Raw genomic sequence first — 10,713 nt, 5'->3', positions numbered from 1 at the left:
CGTTGATTATTATTAGTTTCAGCGAATATTTTTACTCTGAAAGGATATGGAATGATATTGTAGTGAAGAGAATTTTATGAACTGTTCTGTAGGCTAGATTAGATGGTATGTACTATATATTGTATTTGTATGATGATGTGTGATGGATTAGTTGACCAGTGGTTTATGTGAGTAGCTTTATAGTCTCTGAGAAGTTGCTCTGCTCAGAGGTATATATGTACCCCATATTTTTCAGTACAATCTTTTGGTACAGAAAACAATTTATTTTGCTAATAAGTAGAAGTTAGGTGGTGTTTAGATCTAGGGGTGTAAAGTTTTGGCGTGTTACATCGGGTATTATATAGGGTGTCGCATAGAGTATTCAGGCACCAATAAAAAAACTAATTATAGAATCAATCAGTAAACCGCATGACGAATTTATTAAGGTTAATTAATCCGTCATTAGTAAATGTTTACTGTAGCACTATATTATTAAATCATGGAGCAAAGATAGGATCAAACGAGGGCTTTACTTACATACATGGTACGAGATTGAAGGACAGTAGAACTAATGTCTTAACCGACAGCATAAAGGATTATGTCACGATCGACCAGCTAGACTCTGTTATTCTATATATATGCCTAATATCCCTAATTTCAGCCAATAGAGTTGCAATATTTCTGAGAAAAATAAAAATGAACAGTGTATTTTAAAATTTAATTCCATCAACATGTTTGTTTGAACAAAGATAATCCTATATACCTATACAAATCATCCCCACTACTACAATTCTCTGCTTCCTGGTGCTTCCACGTCACCCTTTTTATCCCCACCGTTGGATAAGCATCGAGCGCTTCCTTCCTTCTGCATCGCTCCTCTCCTCTCCTCTCCCGCATCGCTACACGCCGGCCCCACCTCCTCTCCCGCATCGCTACACGCCGGCCCCACCTCCTCTCCCGCATCGCTCCTCTCTTCTCCTCTCCCGCATCGCTACTCGCCAGCCCCACCTCCTCTCCCGCATCGCTCCCCTCCTCTCCTCTCCCGCATCGCGCTGCTCCGCCGGCCCACGCGCATCGACTCCCCTCTCCTGCATTGCTCCTCCCCTCTCCCGCATCTCGCGCCGCCGCCCCCCCAACCCCCCCACCGCATCCACGTCGCACCGCATCCACGCCGCATCCCGCTTCGCCTCCTCCTCTTGCGCCACTCTTCGCCTCCCCCCTTCCCCCCTTAGCGCCACCCAGCCCTCGCTTCTGTGACCCACACCGCCCCCAACGACGGTTGCCTCTCTTTTTCCCGTGCCGTTCCGATTCCATATCTGAGAGAAGCTTAACGACCGCCACCCACTAAAACCAGACTTCATCACCATCATCAAGACATTAATTTTGTTTGCTCATAACGCCATGGCGATATCATTGCGGCCCTTCGCTTATATTGCCAATGAAATTCTGCAATCCACCTCCACCAACTGCTTCGTTTCATCTGAATCTCCATTGCATAGGTACATATTATTGGATTTATTCGGAGTACAATGATCTTCTGATAGGTTTTTTCATCAGTTTGAATATCTCATGTCTACAGAAGGGTATTTGTTTATGTGGTACCGACGGCCTTCCTTTTGAATTTGTTCTGTGGCTCCTGTGGATTTTCATTCAGGAAAGATAAATCTGGTATATGCCTCTTCTCCCTTATGCTTTCCCCCGGCTTTTGTTTCTACTCTTGATGATGAATGCTCAATTTGACCTATTATCTTTTTGTAAGTTCAACAATTGTTTACAAGATAAGTTCAGTTTGATTTTATTCAGTTATAGTACACCTATTTATTTCGATTTATAGGATTCCTTGGTTTATGCTCTCGGGTAGAATGGATAATACGGCAGGTTCTTCTCAACCAATTATACGTCGTCGTGGTCGACCACGCCGGCAGCCTTCTAATATCCCGATCCCACGTCCTAATCAAACTGTTGCTGCTGAATCTCGACGTAGGCGTAGGCAAGTTATCGATGCAAATAGGAACAAAGGTTTGTTAGAAGATTAACATTCCTACAAGTTGTCAGCATTTTATGCAGACGAAAAAAAATGACTCACATTATCAATTTCATCATTTTTCCCTAGCATCAACCTCTGCAGATCAACGAATATTACGCCCACGGTTAATTGGTGAATCTTCTAGTTCTAATCATATAGCACAAAATGAACCCCATATTCATATTGGTTCATCTACATCCAATCAATCATTCAATCACAGACGTAAGTTGTCTTTTCTACTCCTAGGATCTAACCACTTTAAGGTATCCATTTGCTATAAAGATTCCTTCACATATACCCATGACACACCTTTCAGGCACTATATTTGAACCATTGAATCTTGGTGGTCCACATCATTCTTGTAGCCACTGTGGTGCTTTTTTTTGGTATGAGGAGCGAACACGTAGAGAGAGACATACTTCAAATCCATCATATAATTTGTGTTGCAAAGGAGGGAGAATATGGCTGCCACCCTACCAACCTCCTCCACAGCCATTGTTGGATTTATTGACCTCACAAAACAGCACTCTTTCTAACCACTTCTTTGATCATATTCGGCAATACAATAGCATGTTTGCAATTACTTCAATGGGAGCTAAAATTAATGAGTCCATAAATGATGGAAGAGCACCATATGTTTTCAAAATTAGTGGTCAAGTCTGTCATCGAATTGGTTCTCTGCTCCCACCACAAGGTCAACGTCCAGAATATGTGCAATTATATATTTTTGATACAGAACATGAGATCTCAAACCGGATCAATATTGTTTCATCTTCCCGTGTCACTTTCCATGCTAATGAACAAATTGTTGCATCCTTGATAGAAATGTTGAATACAAATAATCCCATTGTTCAACTATTCAGAACAGCACATGAAAGAATACCCCTAGACGCATCTGATCAGTTTTGCATAAGGTTATTTGGTAAGCCGGGTGCACATGGAGATATTTATAGTGCTCCAGTCGCTTCTGAAGTTGTTGGCCTGATTGTTGGTGATGTTGGATCAGCTGATGTAGGGCGAGATATTATAATCCAAGATCGTGCATCACGTTTGTAGCTAATCAATGAAAATCACCGCAAGTTTATGGCTATGCAATATCCACTTTTGTTCCCATATGGAGAGGATGGTTATCATGAAAACATCACATATCGTACAACAGCATGCACTCAATCCATGCAACGGAATAAAGTTACAATGCTAGAGTGCTATGCATATAGGTTGCATGATAGGCCAGGAGACTTCAATACACCGTTACGGTGTAAAAGGCTAACACAATCTTATGAAGTAGATTTTTATTGTTGTGTCGAGGGGAGCCGGATAGCACATTATCTCACACCAGCCTTCCAAAGTAAATATAGATCATCACCATTCAACTCATTGATTAATTCTGTCTCAAGAGGTATTACATCTGGATCTTCTGTTGGGCTTGGGCAAAGGATAATATTGCCAGCTTCATTTACCGGAGGACCTCGGTATTTGTATCAAAATTATCAAGATTCTATTGCTATTTGTAGAAAATATGGTTGCCCTGATCTTTTTTTGACATTCACATTGAATTCTGCTTGGCCTGAAATTAGAGAAGCTTTAGCATCAATTCCTGGCCAACAACCTTCCGATCGTCCAGATATTGTCAATAGGGTTTTCAAAATGAAGCTCAATATTTTAATGGATGATATAAAGAAGCACAAATTTTTTGGCCCTATAAATGCAGGTATCAAATTTTACATTGGTTTCCAAAAGATAAATTTTCCTTTCTCTTCCTTTTGTAGGTTTAAACATGCATGTTACCACCATGCAACCCTTAAAACATATCATTTTTCATGCAGTTATCTATACAATCGAATTTCAGAAACGTGGTTTACCTCATGTTCACATAATCATATGGTTGGCCAAAACAGAACCCTTAGATTCCAAGAAGATTGATCATTATATTTCAGCTCAATTACCAGATCCTGTAATTGACCAAATAGGATTTGAGGCTGTATCTTCTTTTATGGTGCATGGACCTTGCGGTCCTCACAACACTTCTTCAATCTGCATGTCTGAAGGAAAATGCACAAAATTCTACCCTAAGGAATTCTGTGAAGAAATAACTATATTAAAAAATGGTTTTACACAGTATGCATGTCCAAACAATGGAAGAACTGTTACAAAAAATGGAGTTGACATTGATAACAGATTTGTGGTTCCTCATAATGTTGATTTGGTTGTGAAGTTTTAGGCACATATAAATCTAGAGAAAGTTAATTATGATGGCATGCACAAATATCTTTTTAAGTATGTAACAAAGGGATTTGATTGTTCAAGGGTTGGAATTCACTCTAATTCAGGATCACAATCATCAAGTGAAACTATCAATGAAATAGATAATTATCTAGAATGTCGTTGTGTCACTCCAAATGATGCTGCTTGGCGATTGCAACAATTTGACATCCACCACACAGATCCCTCCGTAGAACGCCTTCCTGTCCATCTCCCATTTGAGAATAATGTTATTTTCACAGAAGATGATGATCTTGAAGAGGTCATTGAAGATCCAAACAGCTCTACAACCAAACTAACTGCATGGTTAGAAGCTAATAGGGAGAACCCTTCTGCTAGGCAACTTACATATATAGAATAACCTGAACATTGGACATGGCACAATCAAGGCAAATATTGGGATGGTCGTCATGGTTCTCAACGTAGAATTGGCCGCATTGCTTATGTAAACCCTTCACAAGGAGAAGTTTACTATCTGCGAATGCTACTGCACATCGTTAAGGGCCCTAGATCCTTTGCTGAAATCAGAACTATATCAGGTCATGAATATCCTACATTTCGGGCAGCATGTGAAGCATTAGGTCTCCTTGGTGATGACCAAGAGTGGTCAAATGCTTTGAAAGATGCAGCTCAATGGGCCTTACCATCCCAACTGCGACAACTTTTTGTTACAATGTTACTCTTTTGTGAGGTAACAAATCCTACAAGACTTTTCAGTGAACATGAATCATATATGAGCGAAGATATATCATATCGAATGCCCCACAACACTTCTCAGGCCAGCAGCTCCACCAATCCTTATGTTAGATCTGTTCTTCTCATTGAGTTAGATAAACTGCTAAGAGATGCTGGCTATGACTTATCCCATTTTAGTTTGCCACTACCAGATGATATTGGAAGTGTTTCAGCACATAATAGACTTATACTAGATGAGCTCAGCTACGATGTTTATAACATGCCATCCACTATAGATGAAGCTATTTCAAGTTTGAATAACAGCCAGAAGGAAGTTTTTAATGCTATTTATAATTCTGCCATCAATAATGAAGGACGGACTTTCTTTGTTTATGGATATGGAGGAACCGGAAAAACATTCTTATGGACAACTTTGCTTAATTCTATAAGAAGCCAGGGAAAGATAGCATTAGCTGTTGCATCATCGGGTATTGCATCCTTGCTGCTTCCAGGTGGGAGAACACCTCATTCCCGTTTCAAAATCCCATTGGAAATCTCTAAAAATTCAATGTGCAGTATAAAGAAAAATACAAATTTAGCTAAACTGATCCAAAAAACATCTCTCATTGTGTGTGATGAAGCTCCTGTTAATCATAAATATTTCTTTGAGTCATTGGATCGAACTCTACGAGATATATTGTCTGAAACAAACCCAAATTCATTAGACAAACAATTTGGTGGTATAACAGTAGTTCTTGGTGGAGATTTCAGGTAGACACTGCCAGTCATCCAAAATGCTACAAAGCAACAGATTTTGAGATCATGCATTGTTAACTCTTATTTGTGGAATCAGTGCATACTTCTTGAGTTAACTGAAAATATGAGGCTTACCTCTGCATCTATTTCCGCACAAGATAGAGAAGAGTTAAGAAATTTTTCTAATTGGCTTTTGAAAATAGGAAATGGCACAGAACCTTTTGTTGATGTCCCAGAGCAACTAACGAACATGTTCATAGAGATGCCTCAGTCCCTTCTTCTATCACCAGACTGTAGGAATCTAGATGGATTGATTTCTTTTGTCTACAACTTAGGATGTCAACCATCAAATCTTACATCATATCTGTGTGAGCGTGCAATTTTAGCACCTACAAATGAGGTGGTTTCAGAAATAAACAATAGAATGATTGCTCAGTTAGAAGCAAGTGAGATGTCATATTATAGCTCAGATACAATTGATGACAGTTCTACTAACTGTACTGCTATAGAGGCACTATATCCAACAGAGTTTCTAAACACAATTTCTATAAATGGACTTCCAGAACATGTGCTGCACTTGAAAATTGGTGTTCCTATAATGCTTTTGCGTAATCTAGATCCATCAAGAGGACTCTGCAATGGGACTAGGCTCATTGTCACACAACTAACAAGCCGTGTGATAGAGGGAGAAATAATCACAGGAAAAGCAAAAGGTACAAAAGCATATATTCCTCGCATTGTTACAACATCAACTCAATCCAAGTGGCCCTTCAAATTGTGGCGTCGACAATTTCCAATACATCTTTCATATGCTATGACAATAAATAAGAGCCAAGGATAGACCTTGAGCAGAGTTGGAGTCTATCTACCTTCACCTGTGTTCTCCCATGGTCAATTATATGTTGCATTCTCGAGAGTGACTTCACCTAATGGTTTGAAAGTTCTAATAGAGAACAGCCCTGCTTCTTACGAAAATTGCACACACAATGTAGTATATTCCGAGGTATTCAACCTAATAAATAGAAACAGGAACTGATAAGGTATATTGTGATGCATAGGTTGGTTTCGTTATTAGTTTTGTAAATATAATGTTTTACTGTACTTCAATTTCCATATTTTGCTCAGTACATATATTCACTTAAGTTTCATTTTTTCTTTATTATGTTTTTTCAGATTTACCTCAATGGCTAACCCAGCTACATCATTGAAAGATATATCTGTTGGCCAGCAAAACTGCAAGGTTTTTGGACGTCTAATAAGATTATGGGATGCTATAAACATGAGATCAAAATCTGCAGATCCCCTCATCAGCATTGACGGCATCCTATTGGATGAACATGTATGTCATTCTCTTATGTGTTCCACCAAATATTTATACTAGATTCTACTTCTTTGCTATACTTAATACTAGCCATATCAATTGTTGCACAATAATTTTTCAGGGCTCAATAGCACAGATCACTATGCCAAAAAGGTTTGCAAAGCAATTCCGCCCCTTGCAAAATAAAGGATCTGTCTACCTAATTAGTAATACTGTTGCCATTGATGCAAAAAGAAAGACCAATATCTACCAGTGCCAGAACTACATTCTCCAGTTTAAACATGACACACGAATTCAACCCCTGGAATCTAGAGGATTAACCATACCAAAGTTCTTTTTTGACTTCTGCCCATTTGATGAAGTTCTAGGGAAAAATATCAGTTCCAAACCTCTCATAGGTAATGCTATCTTTAATTCCACATTGAATCATACTTATTACACTTCACATTCTTTTGGCTTATTCCTCCAGATTTTTTTGTTAAATGAATATTCCTCCAGATTTGATTGGAGTAATCAGTCATATTGGTCCATATGATTTTGTGAGCCCAACATCAGACAAAAAAAACTGAGGAGAATTAAAATTCAAAACCTAGAGTACGTACCTTTTCCAAACCTGATCGTTAAAATCAATGCTCTCATTAATTACTTTTGTGTAATCTCAGCAATTGTTTATATGCAACATTTTTGCAGGGAACAGACTCAAGATGTCCTACTCTGGGGACAATATGGAGAATCATTCAACGAAGATGCAACACTCCATAAATCAAAGGATGAAATTGTAGTAGCCATCTTTGTTGGCCTTACTGCAGGAAAATTTTCAGGTTCATTCTTTGACCCAAACAAATGCCCTCCCATACAAAGAATGCAGAACATTTCAACTTCACTTTCACCTGCAGCTATAACAGAAGCATCTTCAAGCTCTGCTACTGAAATATATATTGACCTGGACACACCTCAAGTTAGAGAGTTTCGCACTAGGTAATTCTCTTTAACCCCTTCAAACCATTTGCACTTGAATATTCCTGTTCAATATGTATTATATTTCACGTCAAAAGATGCCAACCTATCTCTTTGCAATTTGAAGCTACCAATGGGAACGTCCAACTCTTGAGCAACAACTCCCTAAGGTTATACGTTTAACCCCGATCCAAGCAGCAGGAAAAATGTACACCTTAAGTGAGATATCAGCTATGCCTATTTCAGCCTTTCAGGTACAACTCAATACAAAAGAAAAAAAATATATTGTTATTACCATGCCATGGATTCCTTTCGCCAAGATTTAATACTTTTTATTACATAAGGGTGGAGCTACATACAGTGCTACTGCAAAAATAACTGCCATACTGTCATCAATTAAATGGTATTACATAGGATGCCATCGTTGTGATAAAGGGTACAGCAACAATTCTGATTCACCAAGATGTGCTTGCGAAGTTTCATTCCGCAAACCAATGTACAATCTCCTACTCTTATACATTCATTCGAAGAACCACTCTAGATGTATCTAACTAATGTACAATGCTTCAGGTACAAACTCCCTGTCACGATTATAGATGAATCAGGGAGTTTAGATGCAGTAGCATTTTCTTTTGTTGCTGAAGATTTGTTAGAGCTTGATGCAGCCCAAGCTTCCCAAAACATGAAGATAGACCCGGCCGATCATCCAACAGCACTCAATAATGCCATTGGTAAAACAAAAATTTTTGCTATAGGGATAAATACTGATACATCTTCTAAGTTCCCTATCAGCTATGTGCTTAAGAAGAGTTTCACAATTGAGCCTACTATGTCAGTCCCTATGCTCACAGATGGAGAGGTTAGTAAATACTACTGTTCCATATTACTTCAGATATCCTGTTCCACATTACTTCAAATATTTCAAACTAATTAAATTAAAATATAAAACTAATCAAGCCTTTGAAGAACAAAGAGGTACTACAGCTTCCACCACCTGCACCACTTACAGATAACCCAAGGTTTGTTGTTCTATCAAATGTTCTATTCATTACATTTGTACAACACCATAATTTTTTAGATAAAGGATTTTCATTAAAACCCAGCCTCTACATCACATTGGATATATAGTACTAACTGCTGATGCCAAATAAATTTCAGCACAACTATTCATAATACAGGAGCATCAAGCAAAAGTACACCTCCTGAAATATCTTTGGCTGATAAAACTCCAACTGAAAAAACCAGGTAAATATACAAAAAAATTATGCTTAATAAAATCATTCATATGATTATTATCCATTACTGCAGCTCAACTACAAAGAGAGCCATTGATTTCACTAAAGACTCCATTGAGGAAACCAGAAGGTATATTTTATAACCCCATTTATATTGCCTTTTCTGATTAACAAATATCAACTCACAACCAACCTTGGAACATTTTTCCTTTTACACTACCAAAAAACTAGATCTCCCTGTTCTCAAACATTACAAAGAAGGGCATGTACTACTTTGGAAAAAACATAGAATAACATAACTCAACTATAATACTGACTACAATATTTTTGAAACTATTTCATGCAGCAAAAAACTACAGCATACAGAGGGAAAGGCTGATTTTCCTGAAGACTCCATTGAGGGAACCAAAGGGTATACATTATTTTATAACACCACACATTTCATTATTTTTATATTGATTTTTGTGATAGATAAATCCACTCATGACTTGCAATACTTTTGCCTTTAATACTAACTGCAATGTCTTATGAACCACTCCAAACAGCATAGAGCTACAAACTGCATTGCATACCAATATGCCTGACCAATCTACATAATAAAAATGGTACTTATTCTTCACATTCCTAAAGATTTACTCCATTATCTTACAAGCACATCCCTGTTGTACTACTAATATATTCTCCAACACAAAATACAAGTGAACATATGCTGTCTGACCTACGGTGATTTCACTATGCGGAAGACTTATTATATTTTCCTTCCATATGAAGACTTCATTATGTCATATGCATAAGACTTGCTATATTTTATTAGGGTCCCATTCTGTTCTTCATCTTGCAGCTATAGCATTATCTATACTACAATTCTATAATATCAGTACTCCTCGATTACAAAAACATATAAGAGATTTCCCATATTTTCAGAATGTGTTTGTTCATATTATCACCCTTTTCGAAATTACATAGTTCGGTACTACTTTTTACACTCATATCCTGTAGCAACGCGCAGGGTATCTTCTAGTTAAATATATATGTGTGTGTTAGCGCCAGTAAAATTTAATGGGAGAGCTGCTAGTGTGGAGCCACGTGGCCATCCTAGCTCGTTTAATTTCTGTATATCCCAACATAACATGCTCACATACTGCACAAAGAACAACCGAACAAGATATTGTAATGATCATGGACCCAGTTATGTCATTTGGTGCAAACTAAGTGGTGTTTGAATTTCTTGAAAATAAAGATGGAGATAAAGATTAAGTGTTTCACGGAAAACAAGGTGATAATAACGTGTGATTAATTGGGTTTTAATTATTATAAACTTAAAAAATGGATTAATTTGATATTTTAGAACAACTTTCATATAGAAAGTTTTCACACAAAACGTTCCGTTTAGCCGTTTGAAAAACGTGTGTCATAAGTATCCAAAAATTTGTCCAACTTTTTCTTTTGAGAAAAGAAAATGTAACATTACTGACAACCTCCGAAATTTGAACAGGTAACAT

The sequence above is a fragment of the Oryza glaberrima genome, chromosome 6 (assembly GCF_000147395.1).
Source record: "Oryza glaberrima chromosome 6, OglaRS2, whole genome shotgun sequence".
Classification (NCBI taxonomy): domain Eukaryota; kingdom Viridiplantae; phylum Streptophyta; class Magnoliopsida; order Poales; family Poaceae; genus Oryza; species Oryza glaberrima.
Note: the sequence above shows the minus strand (reverse complement) of the source record.